The sequence below is a fragment of the Protopterus annectens genome, chromosome 1.part2 (genome assembly GCF_019279795.1).
Source record: "Protopterus annectens isolate FY-2018-M chromosome 1.part2, PAN1.0, whole genome shotgun sequence".
NCBI lineage: Eukaryota > Metazoa > Chordata > Ceratodontiformes > Protopteridae > Protopterus > Protopterus annectens.
In genome coordinates this window covers 914,077,172-914,089,850 of record NC_056727.1, presented here as the reverse complement: position 1 = coordinate 914,089,850, position 12,679 = coordinate 914,077,172, and the positions used below count along the sequence as shown (strand labels likewise).

At 43.4% G+C, this 12,679-nt stretch overlaps 1 protein-coding gene across 1 annotated transcript in view; it reads right to left on the bottom strand.

The window, feature by feature from the left end:
- Nucleotides 1-12,679, bottom strand: part of PARP1 (poly(ADP-ribose) polymerase 1) — a 2,301,307-nt gene that overhangs the window by 653,892 nt on the left and 1,634,736 nt on the right. The window lies entirely within an intron of this gene.

Sequence of the window (12,679 nt, the reverse complement as noted above, 5' to 3'; positions counted from 1 at the left end):
GTAACACGATGAACATCCAAGACTTTGATAATCCGGACGACTGAGGGCCACTGCAAGCAGATAACCCCAATGTGATGACTGCAAGCAGGTATCCCATGGTGCACCAGTGCAATCCCCAGATCTTGTTTGCTGCTCACTAGAAACTGAAAAAAAAACCCCTAACCTACAAACCAATACTAAAGGGTCACCAACCAAGAAATTTAAAGTATTACCTCCAGATCTTCCAGGATGGGGGCAGGAGGGCGGGTTGGTAAAAATGAAGGATGAGATGGACTACCAACATGGAACGTTATGGTGAGTACATAACTTCTGTATGTTCGGTAGTCCAATCTCACCTTCATTTTTACATATGGGAAAGCGTCCCCAGCGCCTGATTCTTGGGTGGCTCATTGGAAGATACTCCTGAGCACCGTGGAGCCAAAGGGTAGGATGCTCTACCCCTAGAAGCCAAATCCAACTTATAATGAGTGATAAAGGTGCGAGGAGTAGCCCACGTAGCTGCTGCACAGATGTGATCAATTGGTACCCTGGCTTGGAAGGCTGCAAAGGTAGACAGAGACCTGGTAGAGTGAGCTTTGATCCTGTGGGGTAAGGGTCTGCCCTCAGAGCTGTAGATGAAGGCTATGCAATCGAAATCCAGTTAGACAATGTCACCTTAGAAACTGGCAAACCCAATCTGGAATCAGAAAAGGAAATGAACAACTGGTCTGACTTCCAAAATTCTTTGGTCCATTGCAAATAGAAACACAGCTGTTTGTGAACATCCAGCTGGTGAAAACGGTATTCCGCTGCATTGTTATGAATGGGAAAGAAGACTGGAAGTTCAATGGACTGGTTTCAATGTGGCAGAAGAACAAACTTTGGGGACAAACGAAGGGCTGGTACGTAAAGAAACCCTGTCTTTATGAAAAACTAAATAAGGTGGTTTAATAGACAGGGCATGTAGCTGAGAAACATGTCTGGCTGATGTAATAGCTACCAAAAACACAGTCTTCCAAGACAAATACTTTAAAAGAAGCTGAATGAGATGGTTCCAAAGGAGGGGATGTTAAGTTTGGACAACACAAAATTTAAGCCCCAAGAAGCCACAGGTTCCTGTAAAGGTGGTCTCAGCAAGGTGGCTCCTCTCAAAAAGGTTTTACATAACTTATGTGACATAAGGTTAACATTTGGAAATCCCAAATAAAAATGTTTAATAGCCGCCAAATGTAGTTTGATGGTGGCTGCAGCAGATCCCTGCTGAAAAAGCTCCGAAAGGAATTCCAGAATTACAACGGGAGTGGTCATAAGGTTATCATTTGGAGATCCCAAATAAAAATGTTTAACAGCCGCCAAATGTAGTTTGATGGTGGCTGCAGCAGATCCCTGCTGAAAAAGCTCTGAAAGGAATTCCAGAATTACGGGAACGGGAGTGGTGTAAGGATCCACATTCATCTTTTGTGCCCAAATAGAAAACCTTTTCCACTTACTGTCATGCAGCCTTCTGGTTGATGGTTTGTGTGAGGATAAAAGAATGTGGGACACTGACGAAGCATCATGAAGCCTGACTAGAGATGGAACTGGATCAGCCAAGCTGTCAATTTGAGGGTGTGAAGAGAGTGGTGTAATGAACCCGACATGTGGGTCAGTAGATCTATAACTGGGTCCAGGGATCCAAGTATCATCCAGAAAAGGCTCGAGGAAGGGAAACCAGACCTAACGAGGCCAGTAAGGAGCAATGAGGATCAACTTGCTTCCCAGTCGGTTGGCTTTCTGTATCACTTTGGGGATTAGAAGAAAAGGAGGGAAGGCACAGAGAAGTCCCGTGGGCCAATCGCGTACCAGAGCGTCTCTGGGTGTTTCCCCCGGAGGGGGAATTAGGGAAAAATAACTGCTGCACTTGCAATTGACTGGACTGGCAAAAAGGTTGCAGCAAGATCGTCCCCATTTTAGGAAAATCTGCTCCACTATTTCCCATTTCAGAGACCACTCGTGGGGCAGCAGGATTGCCCGGCTCAGCTTGTCGGCTATCATGTTGATTGTCCCCGGAATGTGTGTTGCCACCAGGAAGCGCTGGGAAGAAATTTCCCATTCCCAAACTCGCATGGCTTCTTGACAGAGTGGGTAAGATCTGGTACCGCCCTGTTTGTTGATATACCACACAACCAACATGTTTGTCCGATTGTATCGCAATCGTCCCTGGAGGAAGAAGTTCCTGAAGTGCTTGCAATGCCAGAAGCACCGCTCTCATCTCCAGAACATTGATATGCAGATGAGCCTTGTGTTTTTGCCATGTGTCGTGGACCGTCCAGCCCAGATAATGCCCCCCCCCCACCCGACCTAGGAGGCATCCGTGGTCACAGTGGCAACGGGTTGGGCAAGCACAAAGGGAGCTCCCGTGAATAGATTGTTGGGGGCTATCCACCAACGAAGGTCCTTTTTGCATGATTCTGTCAGCAGAAAAAAGAGTGACTCAGCGGTAGGTATTGGAACGACCCCTGGGAGCATAGGAGCCATGGAAGGATTCTCATATGTAAGCTGGCTAGAGGTATTAACAGAATGGTTGAGGCCATCGTTCCAAGAAGTTGAAGAATCCACTTTGCTTTGACCTTCCGAAGTGGGAGTAGTCGCTGAACTTGTGAGATGAGGTTTTGTGCTCCTTCGGCGGGAAGGCGAACTGTCATATCCACTGTGTCCACCTCTGTGCCTATAAAAATCACAGACTGCGAGGACAGTAATGCAGATTTTTCCCAATTTATGAAGATTCCTAGTTCAGCACAAAGCTGGATGGTGATGTCCCTGTTTTGGAGAAGTAGATGCCTGGTGGTGGCGGTGAGGAGCCAGTCGTCCAAATATGTAAACACCTGGAATCCCTGACGTCTCAGGTGAGCTGTCACTACTGCCATGCATTTGATGAACACCCTGGGGGCTGTGGTGAGACTAAAGGGCAGAGCACGAAACTGATGATGACTGGCTCCCAGCGAGAAGTGCAGATACCTCCTTGACGCCTTGTCCATTTTTATATGGTGGTAGACGTCTTGGAGATCTAGAGAGCACATCCAATAGATGTCCCCTAACAACTGGAGTATCGACTGCAGTGCTACCATCTGAAACTTGTCCTATTTCACGGATTCGTTTAATCTGCTGAGGTCCAATATTGGCTTCCAGTCTCCTTTTTGTTTTGGGACTAAAAAGAACCTGGAGTAAGTTCAGGATCCTACCTGGTCTGCTGGCACGGGCTGGATGACTCTTTCTGAGAGCAACTTGTTGATCTCCACAGTTGCCTGATCCCTGTGATTGGGTGGAACATCTGGGATCTTTTTGGGAACAAATGGTGGAAGGGAAAAGGGTACGATATATCCTCTGGTAACGACTCTTTTACCCACTTGTCTTGGGTTAAATTTAGCCAGGCTTCTGGATACAAAGAGATGCGACCCCTGACAGGCCTCAGAGAGATGCAGTCGGGCCCTACATCAGGACAGCTGATAAGGCCGCCCTCGAAAGGAACCACGGCCTTGCTGATATTGCGGACCGCCCCTGCCTCGAGGGTGACGTCCACCATTTCCTCCTCCTCTGCCTCTGAAGGAGGATTCACTCTGTGTGACTGGAAAGGCCCACTGGGACTTTATGAACCACATCTTACCACCCCTTTGACCTTTGAGGAATAGTCGAGAGGGGATGGTAAAACGGACTCTCACGGCAGAGACAGTCTTTTCCTTCCTGTTCACACCAAGTGAGTGTATCTTTCACCTTAGAAGCAAACATGGAGGAACCATCAAATGTGGCGATGGTGAAGGTGGAAAATTACACAGGCACATCCAGGAGTGGCGCCTAAGGGCAACTCCTGAACCCGCTGCTCTGCTCGCTCCATCAGCCGCATGAGATATGAGCCGCATGGAGGAGTTAACTATGGAATTCAGGGTGGACAACTGAGCAGAAATCCTATCCAGGTCTCCCTCAGGACAAGCACCCTGTATGGAATCTCCCAACTCCTTGAGGAGATCCCTCTGCAACCTCGTGAAATGGGTAAGATAGTTCAAGGATCTAAGTGTAAAGGCCACTGAACTAAATACGCACTTCCCATATCTGTCTAGACTCCTTGTTCGGCGGATGTACAGAGGAAGAAGTCTCTGCCAACTCCTCCTTCGTGGCTGCCGCCACCACCATGACATCTACGAGAATGCCCTTAGACAAGAATTCTTTCCCAGAAGGGGCAGACAGGAAAGTACAGTTGTGTACACTTACCATAAATGTAGATGTTTGAGTGGATTCACTGTTGCAGTCATTACATTTGGGTAATCTGCTGGCAGGTTGCCCTCAGTTGGCCTGAATATCAAAGTCTTGGGTCCTGCGTCGGTTGCTGTCGCCCCTTCCCTGACGTCAGGGGGTATAAAACATGCAGCTGATGCCATTTTCTTTAGTTTTTCTTGCCCTAGATGTCAGGTGCCCCCTAAAAGGGTAGCCAAAAATTTATATATATATATATATATGAAAATATATGCTCCAATATGAACTTTACCTTCATGTACAAGCAAATACACCACATAAATTGTATAAATCAGAGAAGGAAAGATAGGTTCCATCAGAAGAAAAAGAGGGATGGCAGGTGGGTAACCTGGACTGCAACAGTGAATATACTCGAACATCTACATTTATGGTAAGTGTACACAACTGTACTATGTTATTCGTGTTTCACTGTTGCAGTCATTACATTTGGGTTACAGTCCCAACGCTATGGTTGGGAGGATGAAGCTAAACAGTATTAGGAGCGGCTATGAGGTCCTGCAGGACTGCAGTGGCAAAGCCTTCCCTGGATTTAGAGTACAGTGGCAGATGATAGTGCTTTGTAAAGGTGCGCACTGAACTCCAAGTAGCAGCCTCTAAAATGTCATTGGGTGGTACTCCCCTGAGAAAGACTGCTGAAGTGGCTGCAGCTCTGGTTGAATGTGGCCTAATGCCCTTAGGCACTGGCTTGCCATGGTGCAAGTAGCAGAAACGAATGCAGCGGCCTATCCACTTTGAAATAGTCTGCTTTGACATGGCCTTTCCTTGTGATCCTGCAGCATATGCCACTAGTAATTGTTCTGTCTTTCTGAAAATTTTAGTTCTGTTTAAGTAGAATCTAAGCTGTCTGTGTATATCCAAAGAATGCAGAATTCTCTCCCCCTTGTTCTGTGGATTTGGATAAAAAGTTGGCAGATGAATAGTTTGGTTAAGAGCCACACTGGACACCACCTTAGGCATAAATGTTGTGTTTGTCTTTAGAGAGACCCTGTCTGGATAAAAAATGATAAAAGGTTCCACAACCATGAGTGCCTATAGCTCTGAAACTCGTCTTGCAGAAGTTATTGCTAGGAGCAGAGCTGATTTCCAAGATAAAAACTTTATATCAGCAGTAGCAGCTGGCTCAAAAGGAGGCAGGGTGAGTTTTTCCAAGACATAGTTGAGGTCCCATGCAGGCATTGGTTATCTCCTTGGAGGCCTTAAATTTTTGGCTCCTCTGAGGTACTGCTTTAATAAGGGATGAGAATAGAATGGTGGCTCTGTATTGTAATGAGCTGAAATGGCAGAGGCATGAATTTTAATAGATGAAAAAGATAGGCCTTTGTCCAGCATCTCAGTTAAGTATTGCAAAATCTGAGGAATATTTGGCACAGATGTATCAGTTCCTTGTGCCTGGTTCCAAGCACAGAATCTCTTCTATTTTCCAGCATAAGATTTTCTAGTACTAGGCCTTCTGGCTTCCAAAATGACATCCATCACAACTTTACTGAGAGGTGCGTTTTGTATAGCTATGTTATCCGCCATGCTGCTAGGTTTAAAGTCCTGAGTTGGCTGTGCAGGATCTGATTGTTTTGCTGGGTCAATAGATGAGGTATTTGAGATAAGGTCCAAGCTGGGCACTGAGACAAGTTCCTTAGGATTGGATACCAGTACTGGCGGGGCCAGTCTGGGGCAATTAGCATCATCTTTGGCTTCTCCTGTCTGAACTTTTGGAGTACCTTGGGGAGGAGAGGCAGTGGGGGAAAGGCATATACTGATACATTTTTCCAGCTGAAAGATAGGGCGTCCACTTTCCATGCCTGTCTGTGATACGTCCTTGTACAGAATCTTTTTAGTTGGTAGTTGTGAGAGGAGCCAAATAGATCTATGTCTGGGCATCCCCATTGCCTTGTTATCATGCTGAAGACTTGCGGATCCAGCTGCCACTTGTGGGGATCCATGAGGTTTCTGCTTAGTTTGTCTGCCAGAGTATTTTTCCTTCCTGGCAGGAATTGTGCCTACAGATGTACTTGGTAAGTCAATGCTGTGTCCCACAAAGTCATGGCTAGTCTGCAAAGGGGGTAAGAATGTGTGCCCCCCTGCTTGTTTATAAACCACATGACCGTGGTGTTGTCTGTCTTCATCATAAGTTGTCCCGGATGAAGTACGTCCTTGAAGGCTGTCAGGGCATTTTGAACAACTAGCATCTCTTTTTGATTGATATGTAAATGCATTTGGTTTGAGGACCATGCGCCCTGAATGCATCTTCCTGCCATGTGGGCCCCCCCCAGGCATAATCTGATGCATCCGTTGTTAGTGTCTGCCTGGCTGGGGGTAATGTGAATGGCTGTCCCTTGTTTTGGTGACAAGCCTTTGCCCACCATCGAAACTCCTGCTGCAGGCAGGGAATGAGAGTAATCATTGTTTCCAGGCTGTGGCAATGTTGAGTCCAAACACTTTTTAGGTACCATTGAAGTTTCCTCATATGCAGTCTTGCATATGGAATTAGTAGGATGCAGGATGACATGAAGCCCAAAGCCTGCAGACTTTTTCTTGCAGATAACTGGGCCTTTGTTGCCAACATTTTGAAATAAATAGTCAGATGTCTTTGTTTGTCTGGCATGAGATAAGCCACCTGGGTAGTCGTATTTAAGCTTGCACCCAGGAATATTATCTCTTGAGAGGGTACTAGTTTTGATTTCTTTTCATTGACTGTGTACTCTAGGCATGTTAGAAGTCTTTTCACAAACGTCAGATACTGTAGAAGAATGTCCTTGTTCTTTGCTTGAATCAGACAGTCGTCCAAGTAAGGATATATTTGTATTCATCTTTGTCTGCAGAATGCAATTACTGGTGCCAGGCACTTTGTAAAGACCCTGGGTGCAGTAGATAAGCCAAAGGGCAGTGCAGAGAAATGGTAATGCATTGAGCCAGCCTTGAATCTGAGGTATCTTCTGCATAATTGTCTGATTGGGACATGAGGGTATGCCTCTTTTAGGTCTAGAGTCACAAGCCAAGCATTCTTGCCCAGCATGGGCAGTAGCTGCTGCAAAGTCAACATCTTGAATTTTGGTATATCTAGGAATGTGTTCAGAATAGATAGGTCCAGTATTGGTCTCCAGGCCTTGTCCTTTCTGGGTACCAAAAACAGTCGAGTAAAATCCTTGTCCCTGCTCTTGCTCTGGTACTTGTTGAACGGCCCCAATGTCCATGAGGGATGAGACTTGTTTTTGTGCAGTCTCTCCATTGATTTTCTTGGCAGATCTGGCCAGCCGTTTGCCTTTGGCAGGGTATGGAAATGGAACTTGTAGCCTTGTGACATGATATTTAGAACCCACTTGTCCTGGGTTATAATGTGCAAATTGAGAAAAAAAGTGCTAATTTTCCCCCTAAGGGTGCTGCCAGGAGATAAGTTCTTGGTGCAGGGAGGGGGAAGTCACTAGGACCGTTTCCTGTATGGTTGTGATTTGTCTTCTCCAACTTTGGAGGTAGAAGCACCCATTGCTTTCACCTGTATGAACCTTGCGCCTGGGATCTGCCTCTAGAGAGTCTGGATCTGCCCCTTTGAGGTCTGACACAGGAAAGGACCAATTCTTTGTAGGTCAGTGTCTACTAAACCTAGGTGGTTGTACCTGTAAAAAATCTTCGACAGTTTGTATAGATTTAGCTTTGTCCTCCATTTTCTTTAACACCTCTTCTGCCTTAACACCAAACAAAGTATCATGCTGTAAAGGTGCATCTAATAATTTAACCTTGACCTGATCAGGGAGATTTTGTTCCTTTAACCAAGCATGCCTCCTAATTACAGAGCACGTAACTGCGGCCCTGCAGGAGACCTCCAAAGAATCAAAACCACATTGCAAAGCATGCTTTCCAACTTGTTGAGCTGCATGCAATAAATCCTGCATTTCCTTATTTTCTGCACATTCAGCGTTTAATAACATTTTCTGTTTAAGCAATGCCATAACATGTTGCTGATATTTGAGCATAGGAAACTGACAGTTTAAGGCCCTTATAGCCAAGGTAGCAGATGTGTAAACCTTTTTACCCCATCTACCCAGTGCCCTAGAATCTCTGTCAGAGGGGGTAGGGTTTTCTGCAGCGGAAACCTTAACTCCTTTGGGACCCTGTGAAATAGTTTCTGGGTCTGCAGCAAGGTTTTTTACAAAGGAATTTATGAGAGTCAGGAACCCTGTAATATCTGTCAGGCTTAACAGGAGCTAGAGGGTAAAGAGTCAGGGGTAAGACTAGACTCCGAAAACACATCTACAATGTCTAACACAGGTGGAATGGCTAGAGGCCTGTGTTGTGGAAGTAAAAGGAAATCTCTGAGCCTCTTTTTAGATTCTGAAAAATCTTGGCTCTCCCAGTGGAAATGCTCCTTCATGGTATGCAAGGTTTCCCCAAAAGAATAGTCCTCTGGAGGAGAAGCTGAAGGTATAGATTCTTCAGCATCAGAATCCTCATGGGGGGGAAGAGAATATTCCTGATCAGAAGAGGAATCAGAAGAAATAGAAACCTGATCTGAAGATTCGTAGTCACTCTCTTGCCTAGGCCTCTTATCAGGAGGGGGATGGGAACCCCTGATCAAGGTAATCAAGTCTTCGGCCATTTTAAGCATCTTTTTTGGGCATAGAGGCCTGTCCACGTGGCTCTTGAGTTTGTTTCTTTGCTTTAGAAGGAGTTTTAGTCTTTGCCTTTGAAGCTGCAGTCGGTTTAATGTAGAGATGTTTAGGTCTGAATACACCCTCAGAAGTCTATGCTTGCTCAGCGGCTCCGGACCCATCTGAAGGAATAGTATCAGAGGCTCCAATACCTTGAGTTTCCAGCGGCATGGCCAACTCCACGTGGGAATCAGTAGTGGCCTGCGACTCTAAAGTAGCGGGCGTCAGGGGCTGCGAAAGCGCCTCGCTGAGAACCAGCGACTGGCTTAGGAGAAGCTTTGTCGTCGGTTTTGGGCCTCGGTTGTCTCTCTCTCTCTCCTTTTCTTTGCGTTTTTTTGTGAACTCTGGTAGTCGGATGGCTATCCGATGACATTTCTGGATAATTAAACCGGCGTCCAAAACAGTTTAAAGGAAACTCATACCGACGCTTAATAGTGCGTTGGTTAAATCTAGCACAAAACCGATAACTAGAAACGTTGTGATCAGGGTCTAGGCAAGGAATACATTAAGAATGAAAGTCCTTATGAGGTATTTGCTTTCCACAAGAAATACAATTATTTACTTTTTCTGACATCGGTCTGGAGCAAGAAAAAAAAGTTTCCCCAACTGGGTACTTAGCTTTATTGAAGACTTCGGATCTGAAACTCGAACATGAAATCTCAGGAGTCGGCCTACCAGCACTTGCGAACTGCTTCGGGCACCACGCGGCAAGAAAGACTAAAGAAAATAGCGTTGGCTGCTTCTTTTATACCCATGACGACCTGACGTCAGGGAAGGGGAGAAAGCAGCCAACGCAGGACCCAGGACTTTGGAATTCAGACCAACTGAGGGCAACCTGCCAGCAGGATTACCCAAATGTAATGACTGCAACAGTGAAACAAAGAACATATGGGTATCCACGATGCACCTTTTTTCTGGGTACCACAAATAGTCTGGAACAGATTTATGTGTCTTTGTTCAGAAAGAGAGCTTCTTCCTATAGCTGTTGAAGACCGTATCTTGTTTAAGATGAGCCCTTACAAAGTCATCAGGTTTGGAATAAACACGGCAGCCTCTCAATATATGTCCATTTGCAAAACTCCTTGGGGAAAAAAAAAAACCTTTATCAACAAATTCTGAAATACATTAAAAATACAACATTTTATCAGATAAACAGCACAGCTTCTGACCAATGTACAGCTAGATCACAACAGTCTAGTACTTAACAGACCAAACCATTTTAAACACGGAACTTCTAGGGACTTCTTATTGTTGACATCTTTTTAATGTAAACCATGACTCACTGCTACACAAACTCAATTCAAGTGGTTTCTGTGTATGGATGTGAACCTAGTTATGGCCATGCTTGAAGATGACTGTTTATAGGCATGATTTTTTTTAGATCACGTTATTTTATATTTTAGGTTTATTGATGATCTTATTTTTTTATGCCAAGGAAGTCCGACAGAGGCCCTTAAGTTTGTTGATGACTTACAATTCAATACCATGGGCTTAAGTTTTGATGGTATGCAGCTTGGACCTCGAGTGAATTTTTTTGGATATAAATCTAGATTGTTTCACTACTAGTCTCCATAGGAAATTTGATCATATAAATGTATTTTTACATGGGAGTAGTTGTCACCCCAAACATTTAGTCAAGGTATTGCCTTACAATGAATGTTTAAGAATTCAAAGGCTATGTAGCCAAAATAGAATTTTTGACAGAGAAATATTGGAAGCAGAGGATATGTTTATCAAGAGAGGCTATGATGCTGAGTTGGTTAGTGAAGCTAAGCAAAAAATTAGGGACATGAGGTATTTAACAAACTCTGAGGGGGAATTTTATAATGTTTGTAAGGGTGGGAAAAGGCATACCAATAAGGTTATTGATAATGTAAGCCACAAAGAAGCTTTCTTTATGACTACTTTTAATGTTATAACTGAGGAAATTGTTAAAAAGGTATGTAATTTATGGCCCATGCTTTTAAGGGACAAAACCTTGAATTCTATACTACCTAATTTTGTGAACACTGCACACAAGAGAGCCAGGAATTTACCAGATATACTGATCCACAATCAATTTCACCTACCAGATGTTAACATTAATCAGAGTGTGGATGTACACAATGGCACTGTTCCATGTGATGGCTGTTCTATCTGCCAACATATAGTGAGCTCTTTTTCCCCATATTAATGGCATTAAATTTAGAGCCAGGTATAGATACAATTGTAATACTGAGGGGGTTGTGTATGTGTTGAGGTGTGGATGTAATATGTTCTATATAGGGGACACATATAGAAGCTTCAGGGTTCGTTTACAGGAACATATTAGGGATGTAAAAATAAGAAATTAGAGAGCCCCCTTGGTAATCATTTTATGTATGGTGGCACATAATTCTAACCCTGAGTCTCTTAAAGGATGTGTTTTAGAACAACTACAAGTTAGCATAGGGGAATGTGTGACTTTAAAAAAATAAACTTCTTAAGACAGAAACCCTCCTTAAAGTATGGTACCTTGGTGCCTTTTGGACTTAATAAGGAATGTAATTGGAAATATGTGATCTGAATCGAATGACTGATTTATTGTTTGATGTTTTAATTAATTATGTATATTGTATTTAAGTAAAATGAGTTTGTGATGTCTTTACTCTTTGAAGGCTGTGTAAGCCGAGGCACTAAGTGTTTTATAAATTGCGTTTTGCTTATATCAGTGGTCTTTGTGGTATTTTTATTTTATTGGTTTCTCTGATAATGATTGTCTAGTTTAAAAATTTACTTAAAAATGGAACTTTCATATCTGCTTTTGTACAACGTACCCCCCCCCCCAAAAAAAAATATTTCCAAAGGGATACCAACATGGGTATGTCCTTGGCCCACTATTTTTCTGTTTAGTATACCATTTGACTTGCATCAGACTAATCTACTGCTATAGGCAGTTGAAATTTTAATGCCCTCCACACAGTCAAGCCTCCTTACTGAAACAATCTTTGCAGCAAGACTTATTACAGAAATAGCCAAGTACAAATAATCTAAACACAAATAACCTTACTATGATGTTACTCCTGACAACACAAAAATACTAATCCAAAGCAATATTCTCTTATTAATTATTGAAGACCATACTGAGTCAGCTCTCCCTGCAGTCAAGGAACAAAGGTACCCAAGGCATTATTTTTGATCAGACTCCCTTAATTCTCATACTAAACCACAGAAAGTACAAAATCAGTTAAAAGTCTATTGCAAGTTTTCCAGCCTCCTTACCCAAAAAGCCAGAACAGTTACAGCATTTAGCACTTTCAATCCCAAACTTGAATATGGACTTCTTTTCACTCTTAACTCCTCCTATAACAATTCCACACTGCAGAGAATGGAAAAAAAATACTCATATTTATTAACCTTACACTGCTAGGAATGATCACTGTACCTCCATACACAAAGTTAAATGACTATTAGTCTTAGATAAAATTTCCTTTTTAACATCCTAACCTTTAAACTTCTACATTAAGTCTTTGTCCCTGTCTCAGCTGTAAGCTAAAAACTGATCACAAGCATTTTTCTAAGAAATCATAGCATATTACTACTAAATAAAACCCCTTTCTACTCATTGTAGGAGAAATTTTAATTTCGAAATTTGCACCTCCTATCTAGAACTCCCTGCCTGATATCAGACAAATTAGCAACCTGACATTATTCCACAAGCAACTCAAACTAGCTTAATCACAACTCTCATGCTTGATTGACGATGGCCGAAGCTCTTAGTCATACAAATATCACTTTGGACTACAGAATTTCTT